The sequence below is a fragment of the Lactuca sativa genome, chromosome 2, assembly GCF_002870075.4.
Source record: "Lactuca sativa cultivar Salinas chromosome 2, Lsat_Salinas_v11, whole genome shotgun sequence".
In the NCBI taxonomy this organism is placed as follows: Eukaryota; Viridiplantae; Streptophyta; class Magnoliopsida; order Asterales; family Asteraceae; genus Lactuca; species Lactuca sativa.
The window spans coordinates 91,993,223-92,003,557 of NC_056624.2; positions in this window are offsets into that span (position 1 = coordinate 91,993,223).

The window sequence follows — 10,335 nt, forward strand, 5'->3', positions numbered from 1 at the left end:
CGCGAGGTTCCTATGTAATATGAAATGGTATACAAATATATCTAATTAGATTTTAAATTACTAATTTTTTTTTAACCGGCAAATAGAGGGTAACCCGACCCGATGGATCAGGAATGCCTGGCGGGTCACCAAGAGGGGCACCACTCACCACCAAAAGGAACGAAGAATCGAACTCACGCCAATCCAGGGAAAATCCCCCAAATCTGCTCAGCCAAGAGTAGAACTCTTGACCTCACCCACTGAGGCCTATAACCCAGGATGCATCACAACCAGCTATGTTGGTGATCACTTGCTTTAAATTACTAATTAGATATGATAATACACTCCAATGAGCGAAAAAACTTCAAAACGAGTGTTTGGAGTGACCCGGGTGACATATACGGACGTCTATTGATGCGTGGGACTTGGGAATTGAGTTTACTCTTCAAGAGTAAACTCCTTATGGAGTTTTCAGCCTCTTATACTATAGACACATGAGTTCACGACCGTGAACTCATGTTTGGGTGCTTTATGGTGCTAAAATGATCCAATACACTTGGGAAGAGTTGGTACAATTTTATCTAATCTAAGGCATGGGATGAAAATTAAATCACCAATAACACCACTTAAGGGAGTTTACGGCCCTAAACAAGGAGTTTACGGCCGTAAGCTCCTATACTCCTTTAGATTGTTGATTTAATGGCCTTAGATTAATCACATGTGATTCCTATAATTTTTACAAGCCTTCTTAAGTTCCACAATAGAAGTCTATGCAGTCTTAGCAATACTTTGAAGAGCATTATTTCATTCTTGACTTCCACATTAGAAGTCTATGCAATTTAGCAAAGCTTTGATGAGCATTGTTTAATTCTTGAGTTCCACAATAGAAGTAGTCTTTGCAATTTAGCAAAGATTTGATGAGCATTTCGTTATTCCTGAGTTCCATAATAGTACTCTATGCAATTTAAGCAAAGCTTTGAAGAGCATTATTTCACTCTTGAGTTCCACATTAGAAGTCTGTGCAATTTAGCAAAGCTTTGATAAACGTTGTTTAATTCTTGACTTTCACTATAGAAGTCTATGCAATTTATCAAAGCTTTCATGAGCATCTTTTAATTCTTGAGATCCAAAATAGAAGTCTATGCAAGTTAAGGAAAGCCTTGATGAGCATCATTTAATTCTTTAGTTCCACAATAAATGTCTATGCAATTTAGCAAAGCTTTGATGAGCATGGTTTGATACTTGAGTTCCACAATAGAAGTCCATGCAATTTAGAAAAGCCTTGATGAGCATTGTTTCATTCTTAAGTTACACAATAGAAGTCTATGAAAGTTAAGCAAAGCTTTGAAGAGCATTGTTTCATTCTTGAGTTCCACATTAGAAGTCTATTGATTTTAGGAAAGCATTAATGAGCATTGTTTAATACTTGAGTTCCACAACAGAAGCCTATACAATTTAAGTAATGCTTTGATGAGGCTTGTTTCATTCTTGAGTTCCACAGTAGAAGTCTATGCAATTTAGCAAAGCTTTGTTAAGCATTGTTCAGTTCTTGAGTTCCACAATAAAAGTCTATGCAATTTTAGCAAAGCATTGATGAGCATAGTTTGATACTTGAGTTCGATAATAGAAGTCCATGCAATTTAGAAAAGCTTTTATGAGCATTATTTCATTCTTATGTTCCAAAATAGAAGTCTACGCAATTTAAGCAAAACTTTGACGATCATTGTTTCATTCTTGAGTTCCACATTAGAAGTCTATGCAATTTAGCAAACCTTTGATGAGCATCATTTCATTCATGAGTTCCATAATAGAAGTCTATGCAATTTAAGCAAAGCTTTGATGAACATTGTTTAATTCTTGAGTTCCGCAATAGAAGTCTATGCAATTTAAGCAATGCTTTGAAGAGAATTGTTTCATTCTTGAGTTCCACATTAGAAGTGTAAGCAATTTAGCAAAGCTTTGATGAACATTGTTTTATTCTTGAGTTCGAGAATAGAAGTAGTATTCTCAATTTAGCAAAGATTCGATGAGCATTTCTTTATTCTTGATGAACATTGTTTTATTCTTGAGTTCGAGAATAGAAGTAGTATTCTCAATTTAGCAAAGATTTGATGAGCATTTCTTTATTCTTGAGTTCCACAATAGTACTCTATGCAATTTAAGCAAAGCTTTGACGAACATTGTCTCATTATGGAATTCAACATTAGAAGGCTATGCAATTTAGCAAAGCTTTGGTGAGCATCATTTAATTCTTGAGTTCCACAATAGAAGTCTACGCAATTTAAGCAAAGCTTTGATGTGCATCGTTTGATTCTTGTGTTACACAATAGAAGTCTATACAATTTAGCAAAGCTTTAAGGAGCATTGTTTCATTCTTGGGTTCCACATTACAAGTCTATGCAATTTAGCAAAGCATTGATGAGCATTGTGTAACACTTGAGTTCTATGTTAGAAGTCTATGCAATTTAGCAAAGTTTTAATGAGCATTATTTAATTGGTGAGTTCCACAACAGAAGTAGTCTTCGCAGTTTAGCAAAGCATTATTGAGCATTATTTAATTCTTGAGTTCCACAATAGAAGTCTATGGCAATTTAAGCAAAAGCTTTGATGAGCATTATTTTCATTATTTACTTCCACATTAGAAGTCTATGCAATTTAGCAAAGCTTTGATAACCATTGTTTAATTCTTGACTTTCACAATAAAATTCGTCTTCGCAATTAAGCAAAGCTTTGAAGAGCATTGTTTAATTTATGAGTTCCACAATAGAAGTCAATACAAATTAAGCAAAGCTTGATCAGCATTGTTTCATTCTTGAGTTCCACATTAGAAGTCTATGCAATTTATCAAGGTTTTGATGAGCATTGTTTAATTATTGAGTTCCACAATAGAAGTATTCCTCGCAATTTAGAAAAGCTTTGATGAGCATTGTTTAATTCTTGAGTTCCACAACAGAAGTCTATGCAGTTTTTGCAATGCTTTGAAGAGCATTGTCTCATTCTTGAGTTCCACATTAGAAGTCTATGCAATTTAGCAAAGCTTTGATGAGCATTGTTTAATTCTTGAGTTCCATAATAGAAGTAGTCTTTGCAATTTAGCAAAGATTTGATGAGCATTTCTTTATTCTTGAGTTCCATAATAGTACTCTATGCAATTTAAGCAAAGCTTTGAAGAGCATTATTTCACTCTTGAGTTCCACATTAGAAGTCTGTGCAATTTAGCAAAGCTTTGATAAGTGTTGTTTAATAATTCTTGAGTTCCACTATAGAAGTCTATGCAATTTATCAAAGCTTTCATGAGCATCTTTTAATTCTTGAGTTCCAAAATAGAAGTCTATGCAAGTTAAGGAAAGCCTTGATGAGCATCATTTAATTCTTTAGTTCCACAATAAATGTCTATGTAATTTTAGCAAAGCTTTGATGAGCATGGTTTGATACTTGAGTTCCACAATAGAAGTCCATGCAATTTAGAAGAGCCTTGATGAGCATTGTTTCATTCTTAAGTTACACAATAGAAGTCTATGAAAATTAAGCAAAGCTTTGAAGATCATTGTTTCATTCTTGAGTTGCACATTAGAAGTCTATTGATTTTAGCAAAGCATTAATGAGCATTGTTTAATACTTGAGTTCCACAACAGAAGTCTATACAATTTAAGCAATGCTTTGATGAGGATTGTTTCATTCTTGAGTTCCACAGTAGAAGTCTATACAATTTAGCAAAGCTTTGATAAGCATTGTTTAATTCTTCAGTTCCACAATAAAAGTCTATGCAATTTTAGCAAAGTATTGATGACCATAGTTTGATACTTAAGTTCCATAATAGAAGTCCATGCAATTTAGAAAAGCTTTTATGAGCATTATTTCATTCTTATGTTCCAAAATAGAAGTCTATGCAATTTAAGCAAAGCTTTGACAATCATTGTTTCATTCTTGAGTTCCACATAAGAAGTCTATGCAATTTTGCAAAGCTTTGATGAGCATCGTTTCATTCATGAGTTCCACAATAGAAGTCTACGCAATTTAAGCAAAGCTTTGATGAACATTGTTTAATTCTTGAGTTCCAAAATATAAGTCTATGCAATTTAAGCAATGCTTTCAAGAGCATTGTTTCATTCTTGAGTTCCACATTACAAGTGTATGCAATTTAGCAAAGCTTTGATGAACATTGTTTTATTCTTGAGTTCGACAATAGAAGTAGTCTTCTCAATTTAGCAAAGCTTTGATGAACATTTCTTTATTCTTGAGTTCCACAATAGTACTCTTTGCAATTTATGCAAAGCTTTGACGAGCATTGTCTCATTATGGAAGTCCACATTAGAAGGCTATGCAATTTAGCAAAGCTTTGATGAGCATCATTTAATTCTTGAGTTCCACAATAGAAGTCTATGCAATTTAAGCAAAACTTTGATGAGCATCGTTTGATTCTTGTGTTACACAATAGAAGTCTATACAATTTAGCAAAGCTTTAATGAGCATTGTTTCATTCTTGGGTTCCGCATTACAAGTCTATGCAATTTAGCAAAGCATTAATGAGCATTGTTTAACACTTGAGTTCCACGTTAGAAGTCTATGCAATTTAGCAAAGTTTTAATGAGCATTGTTTAATTGGTGAGTTCCACAACAGAAGTAGTCTTCGCAGTTTAGCAAAGCATTGTTGAGCATTATTTAATTCTTGAGTTCCAATATAGAAGTCTATGCAATTTAAGCAAAGCTTCGATGAGCATTATTTCATTCTTTACTTCCACATTAAAAGGCTATGCAATTTAGCAAAGCTTTGATAACCATTGTTTAATTCTTGAGTTCCACAATAAAATTCGTCTTCCCAATTTAGTAAAGCTTTGAGGAGCATTGTTTAATTTGTGAGTTCCACAATAGAAGTCTATACAAATTAAACAAAGCTTGATTAGCATCGTTTCATTCTTGAGTTCCACATTAGAAGTCTATGCAATTTAGCAAGGTTTTGATGAGCATTGTATAATTCTTGAGTTCCACAATAGAAGTAGTCCTTGCAATTTAGAAAAGCTTTGATGAGCATTGTTTAATTCTTGAGTTCCACAATAGAAGTCTATGCAGTTTTAGCAATGCTTTGAATAGCATTGTTTCTTTCTTGAGTTCCACATTAGAAGTCTATGCAATTTAGCAAAGCTTTGATGAGCATTGTTTAATTCTTGAGTTCCACAATAGAAGTAGTCTTTTTAATTTAGCAAAGATTTGATGAGCATTTCTTTACTCTTGAGTTCCATAATAGTACTCTATGCAATTTAAGTAAAGCTTTGAAGAGCATTATTTCACTCTTGAGTTCCACATTAGAAGTCTGTGCAATTTACTAATTTTTTGATAAGCGTTGTTTAATTCTTGAGTTCCACTATAGAAGTCTATGCAATTTATCAAAGCTTTCATGAGCATCTTTTAATTCTTGAGTTCCACAATAGAAGTCTATGCAATTTAGCAAAGCTTTAATAAGCATTGTTTAATTCTTGAGTTTAACAATAGAAGTCTATGCAATTTAGCAAAGCATTGATGAGAATTTTTTAATTTTAAAGTTCCATAATAGAAGTAGTCTATGCAATTTAGCAAAGATTTGTTGAGCATTTTTTGATTCTTGAATTCCATATTAGAAGTCTATGCAATTTAGCAAAGCTTTGATAAGAATTGTTTAATTCTTGAGTTGCACAATAGAAGTAATCTATTCAATTTAGCAACGCTTTGATGAGCATTGTTTAATTCTTGAGTTCCACAATAGAAGTCGTTGCAGTAAAAGTAATTCTTATCAAAGTTTGCTAAATTGCGTAGACTTCTATTTTGGAACTCACGAATTAAACATTGCTCATCAAACCTTTGCTTAAACTGTATAAACTACTATTGTGGAACTCAAGAATTAAACAGTGCTCATCAAAGCTTTGCTTAATTTCATAGAATACTTCTATTGTGGAACTCAAGAATTAAACAATTCTTATCAAAGCTCTGCTAAATTGTATAGACTTCTATTGTGGAACTCAAGAATTAAACAATACCCATCAAAGCTTTGCTAAATTGGATACACTTCAAATGTGGATATGAAGAATTAAACAATGGTCGTCAAAGCTTTGGTAAATTTCATAGATTATATATACTGTGGAATTCAAGAACTAAGCAACGCTCATCAAAGCTTTGCTAAATTGTGTCGACTTCTATTGCGAAACACAAGAATTAAACAATACTCATCAACGCTTTGCTAAATTGCTTAGATATCTATTGTAGTATTCAAGAATCAAAAAATGCTCATCAAATCTTTGCTAAATTGCATAGACTACTTCTATTATGGAACTTTAAAATTAAAAAAATTCTCATCAATGCTTTGCTAAATTGCATAGACTTATGTTGTTAAACTCCAGAATTAAACAACGCTTATCAAAGCTTTGCTAAATTACATAGACTTCTATTGTGGAACTTAAGAATTAAACAGTGCTCATAAAAGATTTGTTAAATTGCATAGAATACTTCTATTGTGGAACTTAAGAACTAAACAATTCTTTTTAAAGCTTTGCTAAATTGTGTAGACTTCTATAGTGGAACTCAAGAATTTAACAATGCTCATCAAAGTTTTGCTAAATTGCATAGACTTCAATTTTAGAAATCAAGAATAAAACAATGCTCATTAAAGCATTGGTAAATTTCATAGATTACTTCTATTGTGGATCTACAGAATTAAGCAATGCTCATCCAAGTTTTGCTAAATGATATCGACTTCTATTCTGGAACTTAAGAATTAAACAATACTCATCAAAGCTTTGGTAAATAGCATAGACTTCTATTGTAGAAGTCAAGAATTAAACAATTTTCATCAAAGCATTGCTAAATCGCATAGACTACTTCTATTATGGAACTCATGAATTAAACAATACTCATGAAAAATTTGCTAAATTGCATAGACTTCTACTGTGGAAATCAATAATTAAACAACGTGTGACAACCCGAAATTTCCATTGTACGAACATCATCTATTCATCAGAAGCTAGTTCAGTTTCTGTGATTTTCAAGCTTTTCCGAACAAGTTTGTGTACATTAGGGTTATGTTTTAGATGATATCAGGAGAGTGGATACTCCTGGTTTTGTGAAACTTGGGCATTTCAAGTTTCATACTGTTACAGTCCAACATCAGGAATGAAAATATTTTCTGCCAAAATATTCCAGGACTATAAATAGTTTTCTGAATTAAATAAATTCATTATTCACAATTCCAAATAGAGAAAAGCCATATTCTCTCTGACAGATCTTCGGATTTTCATCCCAGATTGTGAGTCTACTTATCTATATGTGTTTCAATACTTGTTTAATGCTTGTTTAATGCTTCAATAGCATAGACTTCTATTGTGGATCTCGTGAATTAAACAATGTTCATCAACCCGTTGCTTAAATTGCGTAGACTTCTATTGTGAAACTTGAGAACAAAGCAATGTTCGTCAAAGCTTTTCTAAATTGCATATATTTCTATTGTGGAACTCAAGAATTAAACAATCCTCATCCAACCTTTGCTTAAATTACATAGACTTCTATTGTGGAACTCAAAAATTAACCAATGTTCATCAAAGTTTGCTAAATTGCGTAGACTTCTATTTTGGAACTCACGAATTAAACATTGCTCATCAAACCTTTGCTTAAACTGCATAAACTACTATTGTGGAACTCAAGAATTAAACAGTGCTCATCAAAGCTTTGCTTAATTTCATAGAATACTTCTATTGTGGAACTCAAGAATTAAACAATTCTTATCAAAGCTTTGCTAAATTGTATAGACTTCTCCTGTGGAACTCAAGAATTAAACAATACCCATCAAAGCTTTGCTAAATTGGATACACTTCAAATGTGGATATGAAGAATTAAACAATGGTCGTCAAAGCTTTGGTTAATTTCATAGATTATATCTACTGTGGAATTCACTAAGCAACGCTCATCAAAGCTTTGCTAAATTGCGTCGACTTCTATTGCAAAACACAAGAATTAAACAATACTCATCAACGCTTTGCTAAATTGCTTAGATATCTATTGTAGTATTCAAGAATCAAAAAATGCTCATCAAATCTTTGCTAAATTGCAAAGACTACTTCTATTATGGAACTTTAAAATTAAAAAAAATTCTCATCAATGCTTTGCTAAATTGCATAGACTTCTATTGTTAAACTCACGAATTAAACAACGCTTATCAAAGTTTTGCTAAATTACATAGACTTCTGTTGTGGAACTCAAGAATTAAACAGTGCTCATAAAAGCTTTGTTAAATTGCATAGAATACTTCTATTGTGGAACTCAAGAACTAAACAATTCTTATCAGAGCTTTGATAAATTGCATAGGCTTCTATAATGGAACTGAAGAATTTAACAATGCTCATCAAAGTTTTGCTAAATTGCATAGACTTCAATTTTAGAAATCAAGAATAAAACAATGCTCATTAAAGCATTGGTAAATTTCATAGATTACTTCTATTATAGATCTACAGAATTAAGCAATGCTTATCCAAGTTTTGCTAAATGGCATCGACTTCTATTCTGGAACTTAGGAATTAAACAATACTCATCAAAGCTTTGCTAAATAGCACAGACTTCTATTCTAGAAGTCAAGAATTAAACAATTTTCATCAAAGCATTGCTAAATTGCATAGACTACTTCTATTATGGAACTCATGAATTAAACAATACTCATGAAAGATTTGCTAAATAGCATAGACTTCTATTGTGGAAATCAATAATTAAACAGCGTTCATAAAAGCTTTGTTAAATTTGACCGACTTCTATTGTGGAACTCAAGAATTAAACAACGCTCATCAAAGCTTTTCTAAATTCCATAGACTTCTATTGTGGAACTGACGAATTAAACATTGCTCATCAAACCTCTGCTTCAATAGCATAGACTTCTATTGTGGATCTCGTGAATTAAACAATGTTCATCAACCCGTTGCTTAAATTGCATAGACTTCTATTGTGAAACTTGAGAACAAAGCAATGTTCATCAAAGCTTTTCTAAATTGCATATACTTCTATTGTGGTACTCAAGAATTAAACAATCCTCATCCAACCTTTGCTTAAATTACATAGACTTCTATTGTGGAACTCAAAAATTAACCAATGTTCATCAAAGTTTGCTAAATTGCATAGACTTCTATTTTGGAACTCACGAATTAAACATTGCTCATCAAACCTTTGCTTAAACTGCATAGACTTATATTGTGGAACTCAAGAATTAAACAGTGCTCATCAAAGCTTTGCTTAATTGCATAGAATACTTCTATTGTGGAACTCAAAAATTAAACAATTCTTATCAAAGCTTTGCTAAATTGTATAGACTTCTATTGTAGAACTCAAGAATTAAACAATACCCATCAAAGCTTTGCTAAATTGGATACACTTCAAATGTGGTTATGAAGAATTAAACAATGGTCGTCAAAGCTTTGGTAAATTTCATAGATTATATATACTGTGGAATTCAAGAACTAAGCAATGCTCATCAAAGCTTTGCTAAATTGCGTCGACTTCTATTGCAAAACACAAGAATTAAACAATACTCATCAACGCTTTGCTAAATTGCTTAGATATCTATTGTAGTATTCAAGAATCAAAAAATGCTCATCAAATGTTTGCTAAATTGCATAGACTACTTCTATTATGGAACTTTAAAATTAAAAAAATTCTCATCAATGCTTTGCTAAATTGCATAGACTTCTATTGTTAAACTCCAGAATTAAACAACGCTTATCAAAGCTTTGCTAAATTACATAGACTTCTATTGTGGAACTCAAGAATTAAACAGTGCTCATAAAAGATTTGTTAAATTGCATAGAATACTTCTATTGTGGAACTCAAGAACTAAACAATTCTTTTTAAAGCTTTGCTAAATTGTGTAGACTTCTATAGTGGAACTCAAGAATTTAACAATGCTCATCAAAGTTTTGCTAAATTGCATAGACTTCAATTTTAGAAATCAAGAATAAAACAATGCTCATTAAAGCATTGGTAAATTTCATAGATTACTTCTATTGTGGATCTACAGAATTAAGCAATGCTCATCCAAGTTTTGCTAAATGATATCGACTTCTATTCTGGAACTTAAGAATTAAACAATACTCATCAAAGCTTTGGTAAATAGCATAGACTTCTATTGTAGAAGTCAAGAATTAAACAATTTTCATCAAAGCATTGCTAAATCGCATAGACTACTTCTATTATGGAACTCATGAATTAAACAATACTCATGAAAAATTTGCTAAATTGCATAGACTTCTACTGTGGAAATCAATAATTAAACAACGTGTGACAACCCGAAATTTCCATTGTACGAACATCATCTATTCATCAGAAGCTAGTTCAGTTTCTGTGATTTTCAAG